Here is a 23,465-nt window from a genome sequence, read left to right on the forward strand (position 1 = left end):
ACAGATTTACAAGTGAAAATGATGGGATTTAAATCTAGGACAAAAGAGGAAAACTGTTTAATAGCTTGTACCTCAGTTCTTTGCTACAAGCAGCCTTATTGTTCATGTCCAGCTTGTCATAGTTACAGTTAAGTTCTCAGATGTTTCTTATTTCATAATGTGAGCTATTGTTAATAATCAACTTGCCCTTCTAAACATCCATAGTGTGTTATTTATGTATTTATTTATCTATATATCTATCAATTTATTTATTTTGTTTGCTCGTTTGTTTGTTTTAATTCTTATTTTAGTACATTTTAGCCACATGGTTTGCCACTGTATGTTTCCCTAGTAAAAAGTAGTCAGTGTCAGATAATTTTCATCTGTGGATTTCATGTCATTTCCTAGCAGGAGACACTGTGATTTCTGAAGCAGATTACTGTCAGCACAACAAAGGGTTAACACATCTATTTGCCTTGTTGTTGTAAAGCCTTGTCTTAATACTGGAAGCTGTGGTTGCAAATTGGATAACTTATATTTCACAGCCAACACAACACTGGGTCCTGCCAGGTCAAAACATAAAGGAAAATCTCCAAAGGTGCTTAAAAGACACAATAAAAGGAGATCGTCATGCAGCCTGTGGAAAGAAAGCAACGGAAAACCTTTTTATAGCATTGAACAAAATTGCAGATTTGGATGCCTATGGCATTTTAGTAGTGAAAAAGAAATTAAACTTCATACTCTGATCTGGTTCTGATTCCTGAAGGTATCTTAATATTGGTTTTTGAAAAACTTGAGGAATAACCTCACTCGGAGAGTACCAATTGCATTTGTGTCAGTCACTGAGTCTTAACACAGAAAGTTTAGGGCTGAACAAAACAAGGAAATGAATTTCAAAACAGGATACCACATATTTTATAAACATTGTGATAGCACTGAGCCAGACAGTCCTATGGGAATAGGCTGAACGTAATCAGTTTATCTCTTTACCACATCAGATTGATGCTGGTATTGGAGGTTCTAGCAGCAAAAAAGAAGGCAAATACAATTAAGAAAAGCATCCCTTAGTCAGAAGCTGAACTTGCAATGAAGACCTACAGTTAAACATAATCATGGTTTATTTTCACTTTTAAAGAACTCCTGTGTTTCTGTAAGCAGAGAGGAAACATCTGTTAATTATATCCAGTTTGACAAATAATGGAAACTATTTTCTCAAAAGAAAATGTTAATTAGTGAACTTGCTACTGAATGTAACACCTCTTCTAATATCATCTGGTTTGAAAGGGATCATAATTTGCTGCATGATTGGATGTGCACCCTCCCAATGAAACACCCACTGGCTCTCATTTTCACTTGCCTGTGCACATGGATTAACAACTCTGATGAATATTAATCAGCCAGTGTTTACTTTTGCTTGGAGATCAGTGTAAAAAGCAATTAGTTATTCAGCACAAAATGTTGGAAAAAAGCCATGTTATATCCGTGGGTGACTAAGTTCAGGGGCATAGTCACTCTGTAATGCCTGTTACTGAGTATTAATTGTTAAAACATTACAATTCAAAATCAGCAAAGTCAGTGTTGAGGATGGACTTACCTTTACCTCTGCACAACCTAGACAATGACAAGTTCTACTGCCCATTCCTCCTTATCATGAATTTAAATCACATTTTATATATCAGGTTCATTTAGCACTCACCTAGGGGATGAGGCAGCAAAAGAAAAAAAATTGTAGCATGACATTAGTTCTTCAATAAAGCTTACAATTATTGTTTTATGTGCACTCTGCAGTTGATGAAGCATTTCTCAGCTCATGTATGTTGAGTTTGTTTCCAACTACCAGATTTATTATTCATCTATTTACAATGATGCACCACTTTACAATTTTAAGTAAGCTGTGAAATGAGACATCCAATTACATACAGATAGAGAAAGATTGGCTGATAGAGTAAGAGATTTGGCTGGTGTAATGATCAGAAAGATCACTTTTCTGAAGTAAATATGATTATGACAGTAGAACAGGGCAGTGAAAGACCTCTGGAGGACCACAGAAAATGACTGACTTCAATAATTGGCTTAGTTTCTGGTGTCATTCTAAGGAGATCAATATCTGTCCGCCTGGGATGACATGGTCGACAGACCTCAGTGCTTTGCCAGAGATGGTCTTCATCTGTCACCCCTGGGATTCCAGCTACTGGCTAAGGTACTTGCCACCCCCATAGTGCCTTTTTTAGGCAGTGTCTCAAGGACAAAATTCCCAATGTAAAACTCCATCTAAAAACAACCTCATGGTTATGCTGCTAAACGCTAGGAGTCTTAACACAAAACTGCACTCACTGGAAGCAGTCTTCACCTAGGAAGATGAAGACATTTGGGCAGTCACGGAGACCTGGTTCAAAGCTTTGGACAGGACCATAGCCATACCAGGTTACACCTCCTTCCACATTTTCAGACCACAAATTAGAAGGCATGAAAACTAAAGGAGGTGGTATATCAATATTCATTAAAGATAAGTACACTCCAGATTGGTTAAACAGTATAATTCCCTGGAGATACTTCAGGTGCAATTAATTGGTGGTAGAACACCTATTCAGGTCATTGCCAGCTACAGGACCCCTCCAAGAATCAGGACACCCACTCTGCCTATCTGGATCTACTTGAGTCTATCAAGATACATCCTAACACCATGGTTTTGGGTAACTTTGACTACCCATCCACTGACTAGGTAAATTACTCGTGCTCAAACTCACTTGTCCAAAGGTTCCTTGACTTCATTAACAAAAAATGCCCTGGACCTGCTGGATGACACCCCCACAAGGGGTGCCAACATCCTGGATTTGGTGCTTACCAATATGGGAGCCACAGCAGTACCCCTACTGTGAGGTCTTCCCTGGTGAGATCTGACCATAACTATGCCTCATTTGAAGTAACTATCACACTTGCCCCTCCCCCCACTCCGAGGAGAAACTAAACTAAAAACTTCTTCAAAGCAGATTATAACATCTTATGGAATGGTATAAATAGCTTCATTGCACCTCCCCCCCAGAAAGAACTGACAACTATGCCTATTTCTACATCAATGCCTTATACTAACACCTGTATAACTGCATTGACTTGGCCGTACCTGATAGGACCAAAACAAGCTCCTCAAGGAAAAGCAAACCTGCCTGGTGGACAACTACTATTAACAAGCTTTACAACAAGAGGAAGAACTTGCTATCTAAGAGTAAGAGGGAGTGAGCCGTAAACTGGAAACACTCCCTTTTCAGCTTAAACAAGTGAATAAGACTTCTTGTCTTATTGTCCTCCAAAGCAAACTATGAATCCAAATTAGGTTCCGTAACTAAAGACAACCATAAGGTATTCTTTTGTTACATCTGTAGCCTTAAAGGAAAGGCCCAGCTTTGTGCTGAACTGGTAGTTAATGATACCACATATATTGAACCTGTGGACATAGCTAACCTGTTGGCTAACAGGTTCAGTGAAAACTTAATTTCCCTGTCTCCACCACATGTACCCCATGACATCCCTATCACTTGTCCCCTACCTTGTATCTCTAAAGAGAAAGTCATTAATGTCCTGAAAACATCCCAGGCTGCTTCCTACATGGGGTCCAACAAGAATTAGCAACACCATTGGATACACTTTTCAATCATAGTCTAAGCACTGGCTTCATCTCGGCTGAATGGAAAGCAGACATCATTATTCCCTTGTACAAAGGTGGTGCTTCCACTGACCCCAGGAACTATAGACCTATTAGCCTGACTAGCCTAGGCACACAGGTTACAGCAACCTTACCTTTAACCACTATGTCTCCACAGTGGTAAGAAGGGCATTCTATATGGCTCATCTCTAAAGTATTGCCTCCAGAAAAAAAGAGGTTATAACCTCTATATTCTTCCCTCATCAGCACATTGAGTACAATACCCCTTTTGGTAGGTACCTTTCCAGGCACCTTCAGCAGTTGGAGACCACAAAGGTTCCTCACAAGGAAAATTCAAGGTCTTCAGCATCTGTGCTATGAGGATCATCTGAAATCACTGTCACTTTATTCTGTTTCAGACAGACTACTCAGAGGTCATCTCTGCCTTCCATACAAGGCAATCTCTGACTCAGAATTATTGGAAATGCTGCATATCAATAAGTCAAAATGTACATGGTTTACTCGGTCAAAAGACCTTAATCTGGTATGTGACATTAATAGAACCTGCTGGAGGGACAGATTTGTCTCCCAGAGGTTACCACACCTTTGGAACAGACTCCCACTTCATGTCAAACAGAGCACCTCATTGGACCCCTTCAAACACAATCTGGACAACATGATGGGTAACCATAAATTCATCCTTGGGGTTCCACCAGTGTCCCTCTTGCACAGGGGCAATAGGTGCTGATCATAGAAATAAGTGTAGAACTTGGGTAGGCTTGTAAGGGCCCTAGGGTCATTAGCCCAGTAACTTCCTATAATCCTCTGAATAATGTGCACTTACATGTCAGTATATGCAAGATTATTCTCTATATCACTTTTCAGACTTATGATATGTATACAGAATTACATTCTCCCTTTTTTAATTTTACACGGTCTGTCCATCATAATCATATTTATTTCATAAAAGTGATGTTTCTGATCATTACACATGCCAAATCCCTTACTCTACTAGGCAAACATTTTCATGACTAGCACTCTCAATTACAGATACATACATATATATATATATATATATATATATATATATATACATACATGTGTGTGTGCGTGTGTGTGTGTATGTCAGTGTATGTGTGTGTGTGTGTGTGTGTGTGTGTGTGTGTGTGTGTGTGTGTATGTGAGAGAGACACCCCTCTTCTGGGTCAGTAATCAAGGAGCCTGAATCATCACCACTGACATTGTTAAGGGACGTTCATTTGGAACAAAGATAGATACACACAGTATTTCCAGATGCAGCTCTCTGCACCAAGCACAATTTCCCTTAAGAGCACACAGGGAAAACACTCAGTCCAAGGTCTGCCTTTCCCTCTCTCTCTCTCTCTCTCTCTCTCTCTCTCTCTCTCTCTCTCTCTCTCTCTCTCTCTCTCTCCAGACCCCCAATAAGACTTCCCACTGGCACAGCTACAGAGGTGAGTCCTCAGCCAAGTGTCCCAGGCAAAGTTCTCCACCACCCTCTCTGTGAAACCAGTGCTCTGAGTCCCTGCTAAAAGCAGCTGACACACACACACTCTTTTGAGATTTGATTTTCTCTCTAACACACACACACACACACACACACACACACACACACACACACACACACACACACACACACACACACACACACACACACACATACACACACCTGGGAAAGGCTGGCACAGATTTACTAGCTATACCCCTCTGATCAGATTATGTTAGTTACACTGGTACCAGCCAGCTGCTCTAAAGTTCTTACAAGGGTACCCAATTATTGTTGTGTCTTTTGGCTTTTCCTGGTTAGGGGTCGCCACAGCTGAACTCCGGTCCACTATTGATTGGTAGTTGATTTTTACATGCCGAGTTACCAGCCCTGACTCACAACCTTCAACGAAGGAGCGCCCATTCACACATGTCTCCACGCAGAAGATGGTCTAGCTGAGAATCGAACCGGATAGCGTCTTACTGTGAGGCGACAATGCTACCACAGCACCACCACCATGGATACAAGGGTACCCAATTATACTGAATAAAATTAATACTAATACAAATGGTAATGTCTGACCAATGCAGCAAGGCTTTCAGTGTCACCAAATAATATAAGTACTCCCAAAGGTAAAAATATTCTACAAAAGACCAACCACAATGAAAAGTTTAAATATATTAAATAATAAATAATAAAATAACATAAAAATACTAAATATCTATTTACAATAAACAGTAGAGTTTCAATCACAGGAAATATTAAAAATAACACAGATGGATGGAGTCCCACAGAAAGAGAAAAACAGTATGTAACTAGTCTCAGTATATTTTCCTGACTAATCTAAAGAATTGCTATTTCCTGGTTACTTACTAATGCAAGACAAGATGAAGTAGGTGAGGGGTCCTTCTTTGTCTGGTTTCATAAACAGCCTGTTCTGAGACATCTGCCTCATCTAGTATTAATGCATAATTTCACTGCTAGCTTTCAGAATGACATCACATACATCTGGTCATCTGACTTCTGGTTCCCATAATACCCCCCTTTACTAGGAACTGAAACAGAACCGGGCTACCATACACACAGACAGAGCTTTGCTGAGATGTGTTAGAGCATCTGGAAGCCATAAAACCATTTCAACACTTCCACCCTTCGAGAGTAGCAATTAGTTCACTGATAAGGACAATACAGCATTCCTTATGACCTAAACAAGGTAATTTAATTAAAGACTATTTTTCAAAGTTAGCAATTAACCACTTCTCTTCCATTATCCTCTGTTAAAATATTAATTTCAAAAGTTACAATACAGTCTGACATACAGGTGCATTTCTTTTTCTGGCCAGCAGAACCCACTGTTGGTACATTTTTAAACACAAACAACTTTACAAATACATTTTCAACACAAGCACCCATACCAGTCAGTTTGATATAGAAATGACATATAATTCTTTACAAAACTCCAGGTAACTATGCTGGCATATGTTACACGTCCACTGCCTTACTTCTCCCGGCATAACTGGCAATACCTCACATCATCATTATCTATACATAGAAAATGTGTTTATATATGTTCATCATTAAACACTGAATTAAAAAAAGAACCATCATTTTAGAGCAAATCTAAAATGATCATATTGCAAAAAACCTAAAAAAATATATGTATATCTATATATATATATATATATATATATATATATATATATATATATATATATATATATATGGGTCCATATTTCACAGAATTTCAATCAATCACACCAAATCGCTGAAAGCTCAGATCACTGAAAACTCATTTCACCAAATCTCATTTCACTGAATGCAGAGTACTGTAAGGCAAGTATAATGTATATGCCATTTTCCCCACTGTAGTGCAATCCTGGAGTTAGTATATATATATAGTTAGGGGGGGTGTTGGGGGCACTGCACCCCATATTGGGGGGAGTGAGGGTGAAGCTGCCAACCTAATTTATTGTTAGCTTTCAGTGAAATGAGATTCATAAATATAAAAGCAAACTAGGTGTGGGACTATGCCCCCCACACCTCTCTATGTGGGGGGCTGTGCCCTCCACACCTCCGTAACTATGTATACTAAATCCAGGATCACCCTACAGTGGGGAAAAGGGCATATACATTTTACGTGCCTTACAGTACTCTGCATTCAGTGAAATGAGATTCGGTGAAATGAGTTTTCAGTGATTGGAGCTTTCAGCGATTTGGTGTGGGTGAATTGAAATTCAGTGAAATGTGTTTTCAGTGAATGAAATTAGATCTATATCTATATATCTATATCTATATATCTATATCTATATATATATATATATATATATATATATATATATATATATATATATATATATATATATATATATATATATATATATTTATTTATTTTTTTTGCATGGGGCAAGCTCCCCTACACCCCTCATACCCCCCTGTAAATTATAAATGCAAACTCTGAGATCACACAACTTTGAGGGTAATGACAAATTCCAGGATTCTAAACTCACATGAAAAGTACCCGGCAGGCTGAAAAACAAGTTAAAAGGAGTGACCATTCTTCTGACCATTTGACTTATCAACTGTAACTAGATATGCATATGTGAGTACCATGTGCTTGGTCAACAAGTGGAAGTGTAGGGTTGTTTGTTAGATTTCTCTGTTTATTGAATGGACATTTTGATACACATTTGTTGTGTTGTAGCGGTTAAGTGGGATGTATACTATGTGCATCTAGAATGTGTGTGGGTTATGGTTAAAATAAGGTTAGGTAAGAGGATAAAGTGTGAGTGGAATTGTGAATTTTTAGGGCTAGGGTTAGGTAAGAGGATAGATTTATAGTGTGTATGTGTGTGTGTGTGTGTGTGTGTGTGTGTGTGTGTGTGTGTGTGTGTGTGTGTGTGTGTGTGTGTTTTGTGAGTGTCTGAGCTGTCTTGTCTAGTGGTAATGTTATGGGAAGGGCTTTTTAAGTTAAGATGCACGTTACAGGCAGAGTAACGATTAGGATTAGCAAGTATTACTCCACCTTAGTAAAGCATGTTAACGCTCACACTATCCCTGCCCTTGCATGCATTTTAACTTAAACAAAGCACTTCCAGTAACACTAGCACTATTCAAACAAATTTGAGCTGAATTTGGTCAGGCTTTGGATAATGCAACAAAAAATAAATATTTCCTTTTTCAATATATTTAGTGTCAACTTGTTTTATTTTCAATATATGAATGTTGTTTCTACTACAGACAGGTACTTTTATCCCTAGCATAATATCAGAATACCAACAGAATTTCAGTTTGGCAGTCTGATTGGCCTAGACCAACTGCATAGCATGTGGTCTAGGGTGGGAAAATAATCTTCAAAGACAGTGAAACTGAATGGCATAATTGTGTTGATTGTGTGAATTGGGTAATGTTGCTTCTCAGTAGAGTTATACAATTATCTGAAGAAGTGATAAAGCCAAGAAAAGATTTATTTTACTATTTTCATTGCAGACTACATCCAGTGCCTTTGTTTGTAAGGATGATAATGATGATGATGATGAATATCACGATCATGATGGTAATGTAAGACTAATGCACATTAATGTAATGCATTATCATTCTGGATAAGTTAAAAGAAAAGTCAACCTTCACCTGCAGTTTAACCCAATCCTTGTGTTTTTTTTACCCCTACCGTACAGTCACAATATAGTTTAGCTACCTGAAATTAGGATACTTTTCCGTTATTGGGGCAACACTTGCAAAGAGTGCTGCACTGACGACGTCATTGTGTGATGGTGTATACTGAGTGACTTCAGGCCTCTCAGTGATTTAACAGAAGATCAAACTAAATTTTAAGGTGAAAATCAGGAAACCTTTAAAAGTATGTATTACAATATACTGTTAAAGAAAATGTGTACACATCATCACTGCTGTTAAGCAACTGTGATGGCAGTGTCAGTGAAAAAGTCCCAGCCCAAATTTAGGCAAAAAATATGGGTTGTAATGTAATTGCGTAAAATGCTTTCTATGCATGATGGAAATGGAACATCCGCTCACGTCAGGCTTTCTTCTGCCAAAAAAATAAATAAATAAAAAATCTGAGGAACATTAAGAACTGCGGTCTCATGGGCTTCAGACACACTGTCCCATCTGCATACTACTATTTTCAATTTTCTTGTCTCTCACGGAAGTGTGTCCCGGACAACTCTTTGCCTATCAGTCAAGACATGCTACAAATTAAAACAATCAAGTGCAGGCTCCAGTGAGACTCCTGTGACACTCATTCAGCAACACTTGAGGGCATTGTTGCGGGCCAGTTTTCACTGGGGTGTACTGTCTGCTACACCTTCAGAAGTGAAAATAACTCCACCTAAGCAACCGCTAGTGCTCTGTTTGTTGACAGTGTGTGCATTTACGCTTTAAAAACAGAAAGTACAGAGTATAAAGTGCAATTCTTTCAGGGAGGGGGATTACTAACACTCACAAAGGGAGAGCAAGCCTTTTGTAGGTATTCCAATACAAAACATTCACTGTGAAATCATTGCGAGCGCGTTTTAACATTCTAACAACTCTTTACAAGTGTTGCCCCAATAACGGAAAAGTACCGAAATTAGAGTATATTTTATAATATTTTAATTTCCTTGACATGGAATCAAAGGAAGGGCATGCTTATGCTCCTTCTTATAAGCTTAACCTCTCACATGCTTTGGCAATGAAACTTGCCCTACATGCATGACATAGCTTAGACACAGAAAAAAATAAGTAGATTTTCCTGTGATGTACTGATCACATTTTCATGTAGACAGTCTTGCTGATGTCAGCATATGCTATTAAAAATGTACACGATATTGCAGAACTTTTCTTCATTTCCTTTGTTACAGATAAGAAGGAAAGCTGTTTTGGTGCACATAGCTGATCACATCTTTTTGGATAGTAATCTACTTTTTGGGAACATTCTTTTATATAAGTATGACATCTTTACAGACAGGAATGTTTTAGTCTTATGCACAACACAATTAACTACTAATTTATAATGATCGAGGATTATGATTTTTAACAAAGTATTGGTGTACTACCTTCTAATAAATCAAAGGTGTAGCAATATAACAACAGAAACATAAAAATGCAATGCACAGACATTTGCAACTCAGTAATATTTACCAACCATTGTATACTCGAACTCATTGTAACGTACTCTAACTCCTTCTTCATAAAGATCCCCTTTTCCATCATTTTAACAAAACATACATTGCTCAGCTTAACCACATCACATAATCTTCACATTAGGCCTATCCCATCATATTCTCTCCACTTTAATTTCATAAACAATCACTCAAATAACAATAGCTTAAAAAACACATAAACTCAGATTGCATCTAATGAGAATGACTCATTTATATATACATAATAGTAAATGGCTAATCAATTCTACAAAGTCTATAAAAAAACATTTCAACGTGCTTATTAATAGCCAAACAATAACCCTCTTTTAGCAGTGAAACAGACTGCAATAGTTGACAAGGCATTGTTAGAACCCTCCTATTAGTTACAATAAATAACATGCTATTAATACAACTGTCCACTGTGAGAACAGAATATATTATTTTCCTTATATGACTTGACTTATATAACTTGATAGTTCCTTTTGGTATACTGCTAATTAATTTCTATGCCTATTCCCTGTTGTTTTGTCTGATACGTATCAGCTGCTATGATATAGTTTCTTTCCTGCCTGCATGCATGTAAATTTGTTTCTATTAAAATATTGTTACTGAAATATTTTTTCATTTTTATTTTACTATAATACTGTAAAATATATGGCTTTTCTCCTTGGGCCATCACTGAAAAGGCATGCCATGTGCAGTTTGACAATCCCTGTCAACAAATGCTAAATAAATAAATACATAAATAATCCCATAACAGCACAAGTTAAGAACAGGAGATCGTACCTACTTTGAAGCAATGCTGTACTACATTGTAATGGTAGAAGTGATAACAAGAGTATTGCAGGTAAAATACTTTTGAGCAAACAGAGTTTCTCAACAAGCTTTTGAGAGTATGGCACATTCCTACAAAGATTTGGGGTAAGAAACACATATATTCCCACTGTGGACACTGGAGAACAGGCATATGGTTTTCCATGCCTCCTACTTGTTTTCTCAAATAATACCTGTCATGTACAGTCCCTAGTTTTACAATGGCAGCTTTGACATCTCAAGAAGAGTACATGAAAGGTCTGTTAACACTAGAAGGGCTACAAATTGACAGCCTAGAAATAAAATGCTGTTTGGCTGTTTTATTTATTGATTATTATTTTTTTTTTAATTATTTATTTTTTTGAGGATTTACAGCTACCCTGAACAGGTTAAAGAAGTGCTGAGAACAATGAAAACCAGGATAATTCAGACAAAAAAGAAAATGTAGTCAGGTTCCAGAAGCTGAGTAAGATACTGATGACTTCCATCAATGCCATTATATTTACATGTGAGGAAATAAAAATACCTCATTTCCTTCTGTCTAATGGATTCTGGAAATCAGAAGTCAAACTAGAAAAACAAAATCATCTTAGTAAGCCTCATAACAACTCTTTTGTGATAAAACACATGTAACTACAATAAGCACTTTGAATGGTTTTGATGCATTCAAATAGTTCTGAACACAAGATACCCTATGAAAATAATAACTCAAAACACAAAGAATCAATAGGAAAATACAATTTTTGAGTTCGAGCATTGATTTTTCCTTTAAGAACTTCAGCAAACATGTTGATAAATGGAGTTCTTGTACTTTTATAACAAAAAGAGATTTAATGCTTTTCTTTCTATTGTCTTTTGCACTTGAATTCTTGTTTCAGCAATCTAACAAGTTTCTGATGTCACTTTAAATTTAATGATTCTGTTATAAAACATAACTCACATTATGTAATTTTTCTAGAAATGCTGAAGCATATCTGAGCAACAGGTATGCCTTAATTCGGTAATTCTTCACAGTGATTTATTTCAATACATACTTTTCATAATTTCTTATTAAACACTTTGGTTTATACATTAAATCTGCTTGCAGCATTGCTGACAATAATACTGCTGTTACATCAAGTGCAACCGTTATTATGCCGATCCTCTTGTATAAAGAAGATGCTAAGAGATCATAACTCTTTTACCTAACTACTTTGTCAGTGTCTTTACCTTCTTCATATACTTCAGATGAAGGATAATAAGTTGCCTTTTTCTTACCTTTCAGAATTAATTATGTTCATCCCATGCATTTTTGATTTCCATCACTGCCTTGAGAATTCAACCATTTTAAGAAGGCTATTCCAATTATTTATTACCCATTCTATGAAAAACAATACTTCAGTCTATCTTTCTCTATGTTTTTGTTGTATCTTATCTTCAAATTCCATGGCATTGTCCCTCTATACCACTCTGTTAAAGACACCTTGTTTTGCCAGTAGGAGTTCCCTTGACATACCTAAACATTAAGTCATACCTTTGCCACATCTTCAATACAGTCCTTTGTGCATTCTGTCAGTTCTACTTGGTCTTCCATGAATAGTGTTAAGACTGTCCCAGGGATTCATAAATGCCACATAAGTCATCATGGCCAAGTCATCTCTACTGACATTGTGTGAACAATACAATGACCAGCTATGCAAATTAATTATGTATGCAGCTATGCCACTGTGCATGACAAGAAGCCTCTCATCATGCCCGCAACTCAGACCCATGGCTAGATAATGATAAAGCACCTCTTAGCTACATCAAAGACACACAACTAAGGTAAATAATGTCAGTGCACAAGCACCCCCAGTAGTGGGTGCCAGTGCACATGCATAATAGTTTAATGATGATATAATCAGTGGTAACATAAAAATGGACATAGAGAAATGTGTAATGCAAAGGAATGTAGCACTGATGACTGAGGGTGGCATGCATGTTATGCTATATTAATGGAATCCACAGAGATGGACAATAATAAAGTGCTCAGTTGGAGAACTAAACAATTGCTGGAAAAGCAGAGCAAAGAAGCGGCTATAACAGTGCATCTGTTTAGAAGAATGCAAAATATAAATGGCAGTGGTGGGATATAATAAAGTATCATAATGTACCAAAATGCATTAGTCCTGGCATCATAAGGATGTCAGCAGTGGACCTGTATCATACTGTAAAATACATCAAAAATGGCACAAATATTAACCTAAAGAGAGTCCATCCAGCAATTAAATCCCCATGCTATATTATACAGTTTACTGGCAAGGTGGGCCAAAGCAGTCATCAAATTACAAAGGGTCAGAAAACACATGTAAATGGAAAATGCAGTATATGTGCAGGTAGATGGCAAATAAAAATAAGATAGTCCTCAAGGGAACTGGATCCCTAACATACAGAGTTCAACATATTATACCATACCAGTGCATTAGCAATGGGGGCCACTCCAGCAATCAGAAAACAAGTGGATATATACCACAAATATTAGGGAAATGTGGTACATGTGCCGAAAGAGTAAATAAAATACACACAACCCTCATGGGGATTCAGCTCATCACCTCCACCCTTAAATGGCTTAGAGTAGAGCATTAGCAAGGGGACCCACTACAGTAGAGTAGTGGAGGGCAGGGGAATAATACAACACATATATCTTGGAAATGTATTACATGTGCAGACTGCAAACAGAACAGTTATAAAACAAAATAAAACTCCCAGATTATTTGAAACCCTTAACCAGTGTATTGACATAGTAAGCATCATGGCATTATTACACTGAACATTCAAAGGACTTCAAATAATGGTCCGCAAGCTGTACTTTACTTCATATTGGTATGTGCAGCAAGGCTTAGCTGTTGTGTAGGACTGATTAGCTCACGGTAAGGATGTTCCTTCATTTTTGCCATAGGATGTGGTCTCCCATTTCTTTATGATTACTACTGGCTATCAACATTGCTCTCTGCCAGCTGTCATGCAATGAATGACTACAGAAAGATGACGTTGAATGATGTGCTCATTATTGGCAGGTGTGTGGTATGTGCATCTATTTTTATACCATAGCAGAGTTTGGAAATGGCAGTATAGGACAGACTGAGATGAAGCGGTAAAGGAAGCAAGGGTGAGCTAATACATATTGAGCAGGTTGGAAGTTGGATGGGAACCTATAGCTCTAAACTTATAACTCAACAATGGCAGCCGAATCTGGAAATATATTGTTAGAAAGTGCCAAAGTTCCCCACATAATGTACATATTCATGATAGGATTGTTTACTGTCAGGGAACTTGAACACATGATAGTATAAAAAGAAAAACACATATGAATGGAATTAAACCCTTGCCTATATCAGTGGTAGTACCTGAAGAAAAATGTGGCTAAAACTACATTTCAGGGAAATAAGAAACTTAATATCAAGCCAATAAAAACACTCCTAAATAGGGTCAAACCCTTTAATTTTTTTCATTGCAATATTCACCAGAAGAGTGTTATCAGTAAGGCCTGTCATAGAAGCACTTGTGGAAAAGGTGAGTAGAAAACACATTTTAGGGAAATGGAATACATGGTAGCAGGAAACAAATATACACACCTATATGGCCTGCATTTATCCAACTACTTTCTACAGACCTGGGCATTAGCAAGTGTAACTACTGAAGAAGATAATAACCATCACTACATTAGAAGATTGAGCCACAGAAACTGTCACATATATGCATTATATGGTACCTACCTATTATCACAACCACATTATATAAACATGATTTAGACTGCAGTTATGTAGCAATTTGTGGTGGGAGTATTTTATTTCAGCGAGTTACCCATATGAAAATGCTGCCACAGAATAAGGTATTGGTATACTGTAGTTGTTTATTGCACTATATTTTTTAAATGTATATTTCAGTTAGACATTCACCATCACCTTTTATATGCAAAACAGTAGAGCAGCAACCACGTTTAAAAGATGATGCGATGCACCATTAAAAATTCAGCACTGTGGAGGTATATTAGCCCAGCTGTGTCTGGCTGGGGTGGCTAATACATATTCTAGCTTATTAGGTAGCACTTTAACCGTATCCCTCTACTAAACCCTAATGGGAACAGCAGAAAGAAGAAGTGTACTAAAAACCTGTGAACCTTGCATACTGCTGTGGACAGTTGGGAAGTTTTAGTTTATTCAAATGCCATTCCAGATATTAATGATATCTGCTCTGCAGGGTGTTTTTTGTTAATAGAAACCACCAACAGCAAAACCAATCTATTGTTTCTTTGTTTAATTAATAATTTTTGGAAGTATGTCACTTGAAATCCAACATAATTCACACAAGCTGCTCAGCTGTGCATGTATAACGGGTGCACAGTCCATTCCAGATGACGATAGTTATCAATTACGTTTCCTTCCTTTTATTGTAAACTTAAAAAACAATAACACCAAATGAAGTAGACACAGACATCCAACTTTTTTCTTTGTGAGCTATATATAACATACCTCAGCAGGAGAACGGATTGGAAAAGAGCCGCATCTCCTGTTCGCAATGTGGTTGCAATAATACGTAAGTACCCATTATATTCATTTTATTTTATATTTGCAAAGTCCATTATTCACATATGATAATGAATGTTCCTCATCCTGCTGCAAGTAGACCACCATGGATATGGACCCCTGCCTGCTTCACTAATACTCTCTAGATTGCTCAATTATTCACGAAAGACACAGCAGAAGTACTAGTAAAGAAATAAGAAAACACACATTTCAAGGAAATGTGACAACACATTGGAGGATTAAAAAATTATCATTGCTTAATTGTATTCAACAAAATGGGGATAAACATACACACACTCTACTGTAATGACAATTTATACAGCCATGAAAAGCTTTCATATATGCATACTATACTTAGCCATATTAATTATATGCAAGTTATGGATCATTTGTCAGAGAGCTACAAGTAAGAACTGAATTAATGATATTTGATAGATCTGCACATTAGCACATGACACCACAGAATTTATAATAAAGTTGTAAGAAAACATACACTTCAAGGGAATATTAGAACGCTGTGAAATACTATACAATGAACATTGTACACAGGATGTAATAATCAGGGACTCCCAATCCTTTCCCTAATTTGTTGATAGTGTACACATCGCATTATGACTACAAAGACACATGAAAGGTATCACAAAGCAGCTATTAATGTCATGTTATGTCAGTATTGCTGGGTGTCACCCATTGGTGCTCACCTCAATTGCATGAAGGATGGCAAAGTCTTTGTGTGTTTAAAGGATTTTTCTCAGTTTTGGTCATAGGACAAGAAGTGTCTTTGCTCTATCCTTATATGAGAGCAGTGAAGCTAGTTTCTACCAATTTCTGCACAAATTATACCCAATTGTTGCACAAATTATATTGCATATAGCTGATTTTTGTGTTATGAATTTTGTTCAGCCATGTATGTAGTATGATAATTATATTTTATAACAGTAAAGGTCATATTGGATATAGGACTGAGATGACAACAGCTGCAAGCATACACTATGACAAATAGAGATAAGGACTGAGCAGCTTGCAGGTAGATGAGGAAGAAGTTAGATATAAATGGCTATAAAACCATGATTTTCACATTGATACAACACATAACAATGCATTACTAAGGACTGCCACTGAAGCTGTGTGATATGTTGCAGTTTTGCAGAGCCACTACCAAATAGTGTTGAAAAAACATTCACTTAACTACCTTTTGGTTAGGTGTGTGTTGTGATGGTGTTACTCATACCCTTAAATACAGCATTAGCCATGTATGCCATTGATGCACTTATAGAAAAGGCATCAACAATTAAATCATTGCATAGGAATGGCATAGAGTTTTACATTGAAATCATAACATTGCACGAAAACATCTCACTCTCAGGGGAGCAGAACCCTGCACCTAGTGCTCTGAGCACATACTGATCACTTCATGCATACATTGATTCATGGATGCCTTCAAAGAGATGACAGTGACTTTACTGCAGTTCATTATTAAGACTAAAAATGAGCAGTACTAAACAGGATACAACAATCAGAGAATCAAAATCCTCATCCATTTGTATTGACAATATACACCTCAATAACACACTGTTACATACAAATAATACACTTAGCCATATTCCAGATATGTATTATACATGCTTACTGGAAGGTGGAGATTGTCGGACTGCTACAACTTAGACCTTAATGGATTTAAACCACTACATCCCAAGCACATACTCGCTTGACGTGTATTAACTGCTAATGCCACAGAAAATGTTATGTAATGGTAGTCAGAAAGCACACATTTAAAGGGATATTACAAAATGTGTATGAGAGTGTAAATGAGCAGTGGTAAATAGATTACAGAAGTCAGGGTATCAAAACACTCCCTCTAATTTAAACATCCCTGACAAGCGGTCAAATTTAAGTTATACTTATTTGTTGCCTGCACTTGAACTAAGTTGTTTTTGTGTTTAAATAATCTGTTTAACTGTTGTAGGCTACACACTAAAGTGTGATAGCCATTTCTGTGCATTTAAAGTGTTTTTTTGATTGTATCTGCTTTATTTTCTGAAAAAAAAGTATATATATATATATATATATATATATATATATATATATATATTTGTTCCCACCTTTCTGAACTAGTATAGTCCAGTTTTCAGGTTATTCCTGAATTCAGGGCTGTGTTACAAGTTTCTGTGGTGCCCATATCTTACTTGGATAGAAGGAAATTTCTCTGTTCACCTGTGAAAGAGGGAAGCTTTGAGCAGCCTGCCGCTGGAGGAGTGGTTTCAGCCGAGACGTTAGTAGTTTATTGGCCATTTTGGGTTAATTTCTATTTCTTTCATTTCCCTGCTATAAAAAATGCATTTGATTGGTTTTGCATGCCAGGCAGCACCGGAGCTAGAGCTAAACTATTCCCGGCTCCACGAAGTCTACTCTTCAATTTTTCCCTTGGAACTAGACAAACTTTCAACTTAAGCAGTCAAACCATTCATTTCACAGCCCAGCACTTGCTCAAAACTCATAGCAAGCACTAATTAACCCTAGCACTAGACCCCCCGATACTGTCCAGAAGGACAAGGCTCTATTCGTCCCTACCAGCCAATCAGTAAAACAGCTCACTTTACCTATTCTGGCATGTCCAAAGGGCAGTTTCCGGTGTACTCTCCAGTCCAACTGGTGAATCTGGGCATTTTGAGGCAATGTTACAACTGCCTCATGGACACAGACAACCCTCTCCTCCTACCCCCAAACACTAATATATGTGAGAGATGCAATTATACAGCCAAAGTGGAGGCAAAGCTCTCTCGAACTAGGACTGGAACTGACAGTCAAGAGGAGAAGGGGGAAATACTTGCAACACACCACCAGTCTCACATAGACCTATTAAACCAACACTGGCAAACAACACACATAAATACATGAAAACATACTCAGAGGCTCTAAATAAAAATTTGCAAAAGCAACAGAGACCTCCAAAGCAGACATCCAAGCAACCTCCACACCTCATCACAAACCATGAAACACATACTTCACATAATCAGTGTGCCAAGCAATCACAGCCCTTAAGGCAAAATAACCTACCCAACACACCAGTAATAGGCAACTCTATAGTCAGGCACACTGATGTCCCACTAACTAGTCTGGACAAGGAGAAGGTTACATTTAGCTGCCTGTCGGGTGCCAGGATCCGCCACATAACACAAGCACTCAGGTCACTCCAGAACAAGTACAAATATGACTGTGTTATTGTCCATGTTGGTGTGAATGACCTGAGATGTACCTCCCTGGACTGCATGAAAAGAGACATGGAAGAGTTCTCTGATCACGTAGCCCAGGCTGGTATGACCCTAACCCTGAGTAGCATCCTGCCCTCACCAAGAATGATGCCACAGTATAAAGAAAAAATGATCAATTTTAATAATTGGCTAAGTTTCTGGTGTCATTCAAAGGGGACCCAGTATCTGTCCACCTGGGATGACATGCTCGACAAGCCACATTGCTTTGCAAGAGATGGCTTGCATCTGTCACCCTTAGGCTTTCGAATAATGGCCAAGGATTTTGCCACCCCCATAGTGCCTTTTTCAGGCAGGGCTCAAAAGACAAACCCACCACTGTAAATAGCACAAGTCACCAAAAACTGAGGGTAATGCTACTCAACGTCAGAAGTCTAAACCTCAAAATTCATGCACTCGAGGCACTCCTCAGTATGGTGAACATCAATATCTGTGCAGTAACAGAAACCTGGTTTAAAGCTCCAGAGAGCACTCCAGCACTACCACGCTATAACTCATACCATACTTTTCGGCCACAGAACCCGGACCGAAACACAAAAGGCGGGGGTGTTTCCATATTCATCAGGGATACCCACGCCTCCAGGTTAGTGGCGCAGCGCGATGCCTCAGAGATCATCCATGTGCAACTAACAATGGGCAAAACTGCAATTCAAATTGTAGCTTGCTATAGATCACCCACCATGACCCAGGACCCCCATTCCACATTCCTGGAGACGCTGGAAAATATGAAGGTCCTACCAAACACCCTAATATTGGGTGATTTCAATTACCCAAACATTAACTGAGAGAACTACTCAAGTACTAACTCCCTTGCCCAACGCTTCTTAGAATTTATAAACTCGAATGTCCTGGATCAACTGGTCAATACCCCCACCAGAAGTGACAATATATTGGACCTGGTCATCACCAACATGGGCAACCGGTGTTCCTCAACGGAGGTCAACCCCTTGCTGGTTAGATCAGACCATAGACTAATCACTCTGGATATCCACATTCTGCCCCCACCCCAATCAAGGAAACCACTGTGAAAAACTCAAGACCAAGGTGGAAAGGTTCACAGCCCCCATGCTAAAGGACAATGCTGTTCAAGCTGCTGAATCCCTTACAAAGGCACTCTATGAGCACCTGCAAGAATGCATGGATTGTGCTATCCCAAGCAAAACCAAGACTCACTTCTCCAAGAAAAGGAAACCAGTCTGGTGGACCCCTGCCATAAACAAGCTATACAATAGAAGGAGGAAACTAGTACAGAAAAGAGTAAAATCCCAAGAAGGAAAGACATCCCTGATCCGTATCAGCAAGAAACTATGATCCCTCATAAAATCATCCAAGTCTAGCTTCGAAAGAAAAATTGCCAAGGACTCCAAAGATAACCACCAAGCGTTCTTCAGCTATGTCAAGAACCTAAGAGGAAACTCTCAGATCTGCTCTGAGTTAGTGCAGAATGGCACAAAATACACTGAACCGACTGATATTGCCAACACTCTGGCAGACAGATTTGTGCAAACTTCACCCCCCCCCCTCACCCCCTAAAGAGCCCATAACCATACCAGAAGAATGTAGATCCCTGGCAATCACTGACACACAGGTAAAAACAGCTCTATCCAAAGCCAAAAACACAGCTTCAATGGGACTGGATGGTGGCCCAGGCTGTGTCTTAAACAAGCTCCAAAAGAACTAACCCCTCACCTAAACACACTGTTCAAAATCAGCCTTTCTACAAGCTATATACCCATAGAGTGGCACACAGCAACAGTTATCCTGCTCCACAAAGGTGGAGCCACAACAGACCCCAAGAACTATCACCCCATAAGCCTGACTAGCCTGGTCTGCAAAGCTATGTAGCACATCATCATGGAACTCATTAACAGAGACATTGGGAACCTCCAAACATTGGAATCTACCCAGTTTGGCTTTGTTAAGGGCAGATCATGCCTCCTAAACCTGATAGACTTCTTTGAGACAGTTACCAAGGCTTTAGATGAAGGAAAGGAGGTCCACACAGCCTACCTAGACCTCACAAAGACTTTTGACACCCATTGCCCATTATGGTATTATAGACAAGCTCACCAGCCTGAACATAACTCCCTACATCACAAGATGGGTTACCAATTGGCTCATGGATAGAACCCACACAATGAGATTTGCAGGCTCTAGGTTCGACCCTAAACCGGTTACAAGTGGCATCCCCAAGGCTCAGTCCAGGGACCCCTTGGGTTCAGTATATATTTCTCAGAGGTACAGGCAAGCACAGGAGGACTATGGCTGACCAAGTTCGCAGACGACTGCAAACTGGGGGCCATAATTGACTCTCCAGCTGATACAGACATCCTCCAGAAAGGTCTCACTGAGATGGATACCTGGTGTCAAAATCATGGCCTCAAGCTAAATGCCAAAAAGTGCATAGTCATCCCCTTTGGAAAAAACAAAGTACCCACAAACTACCACATATGTGGAAGTCCCCTAAATACAGAAAATGTAATAAGGGATCTGGGGACCCAAGTAGATAGTAGTCTCTCCTTTGATAATCATATTGCCAAGGTGGTTAGAAAATCCTTCTACGTGGCCCACCTAATCACAAAAGGGTTCACATCTAGAACAAAATAGGTTATTGTACCCTTCTACTCATCACTCATCAGACCCATCATAGAGTAAAACACCCCATTTGTGATGTACCTTACAAGACACCTGCAACAGCTGGAAAGACCACAGAAGTACTGCAACAAGAGGATTACTGGCCTCAGACAGATGCACTATGAATCCCAACTGAAGAAACTCCAGCTGTACTCAGTTGCATACCGCTTACTCAGAGGTGATCTCTGCCTGACATACAAGGCCATGTGCAACCCAGAATTGATGGACATTCTCCACCTGAAAAAAAAAAAAAATCCCCAAGAGCCACACTCTCTAGGGATCTAAACTCACCACAACGATAAATAGGACATGCTGGAGGGATAGATTCCTGTCCCAGAGATTCCCCATGCTTTGGAACAGGATTCCAATCTAAATTAGGCAGAGCCCCTCACTAACACTCTTCAAGAGAAACCTTGACCAGTGGATGGGAGATGGAAGGTTTACCCCGGGGATCACTGCAGTGGCTCTGCTGGACAGAGGCACAAGGAACTAATGGCTCTGCTGAACAGAGGCACAGGGAACTAATCTAAGGGGGCAGCAAAAGCCAACACATTCTGGCTAGGCTTATAGATGCCCTCGGGCAGAGTACTTACCTATAAACCTATGAACTTCAATAAGTTATTATTGCATGGCACACATAGCTTTGTACACTGTTATGGTGTGCACCTGATTGGATTTGAAACCCTATCTGCCTAACTTGTACTTCTTTGACATGGACACTATTTAATGATGCTACAGAATAACTTACAACATAGTTGTCAGAAAGCACACATTTGAAGTGAGTGTTGCAACAGTGTGGCGGACTGCAAAAAGAGCAATGTTATGCAGATTCCAGTAATCAGTGGATCAAAATCTACCACATCCTTTATTGAACAATACGCTATACAAGCTGTTACAGTTACACTCGTAATGTCAAGTTATGCTTATATCATTATTCCTTTCTCTTAGGCCTCTAGAGTAAGCTGACATGCATGAGTGCAACCAAAGCATTAACAAGCCCACAATAATTTTCTCTCCTTTGTCATAAAATAACAAATATTTATCATTTCTCATGTATGGCTACCAAAGTTGCTCACTGCAAAGCTTCACTCAACAGTTAAAAGTGAGTGCTATGTGGGTATGTGTGTATTGTACTTATCTAATTTTGCACCAGCTTAAAGGTTGAGAATGCGAGTAAACAACATGTGCAGAAGGAAGCCATGTTAAGTTCAAGGAAAACCTCAATGATAAAGAACCCATTGCTGTCATTATGATATTCTCCATGCTATTTCATTAACTAGGGTAGCCTTTGAAGGAGTCAGACTCCACAGGGTACATGACACATACATACCAAGAAAATGCAGAACATTTAGAGAATGCAAGCACAACACTGTAGAGCGACATACAATACTCCATTTGTTTTACCCCCCTAGAAAACATACAGTGCTCCTTTCCAATACAAATCATGTGATAACTACATTGAGCCGTGAAGGAGGCAAAATCAGCGCATTAGCTATAATGTAGTTTTACAATATTACATTATTAAAGTATTATAGAAATAATGCAAAATAAATTAATATATACATTTGTCCCTGAAATATTGCAGAAAGTATGAACATTATTTATGTATTGATGATAGGAATGTTTCATTTTATGATAATATATCACATAAACAGACGCATAAAACTTACTTGATAATGAATGTCAACACATGACTATGCTACTGACATTCTCTAAGCAGAGCAATAGCTATGCATGCCACATAATCATTTACAGGAAATGTGAGAATAAAACACATTTCAGTGTAACACAACACATGACATCAAGAAAACAAAACTGTATATGATGGGATTTAAATTCATATGTACCTCAGTCACAGTCCACCAAACCTAGTATTATGTAGGTACACCACTGAAGCTCACAGAAGGAAGGTGTAAAAAGATATTCAGTAGAAGAAAATACAGT

This window comes from Protopterus annectens, chromosome 2.part1 (assembly GCF_019279795.1).
Source record: "Protopterus annectens isolate FY-2018-M chromosome 2.part1, PAN1.0, whole genome shotgun sequence".
Lineage (NCBI taxonomy): Eukaryota > Metazoa > Chordata > Ceratodontiformes > Protopteridae > Protopterus > Protopterus annectens.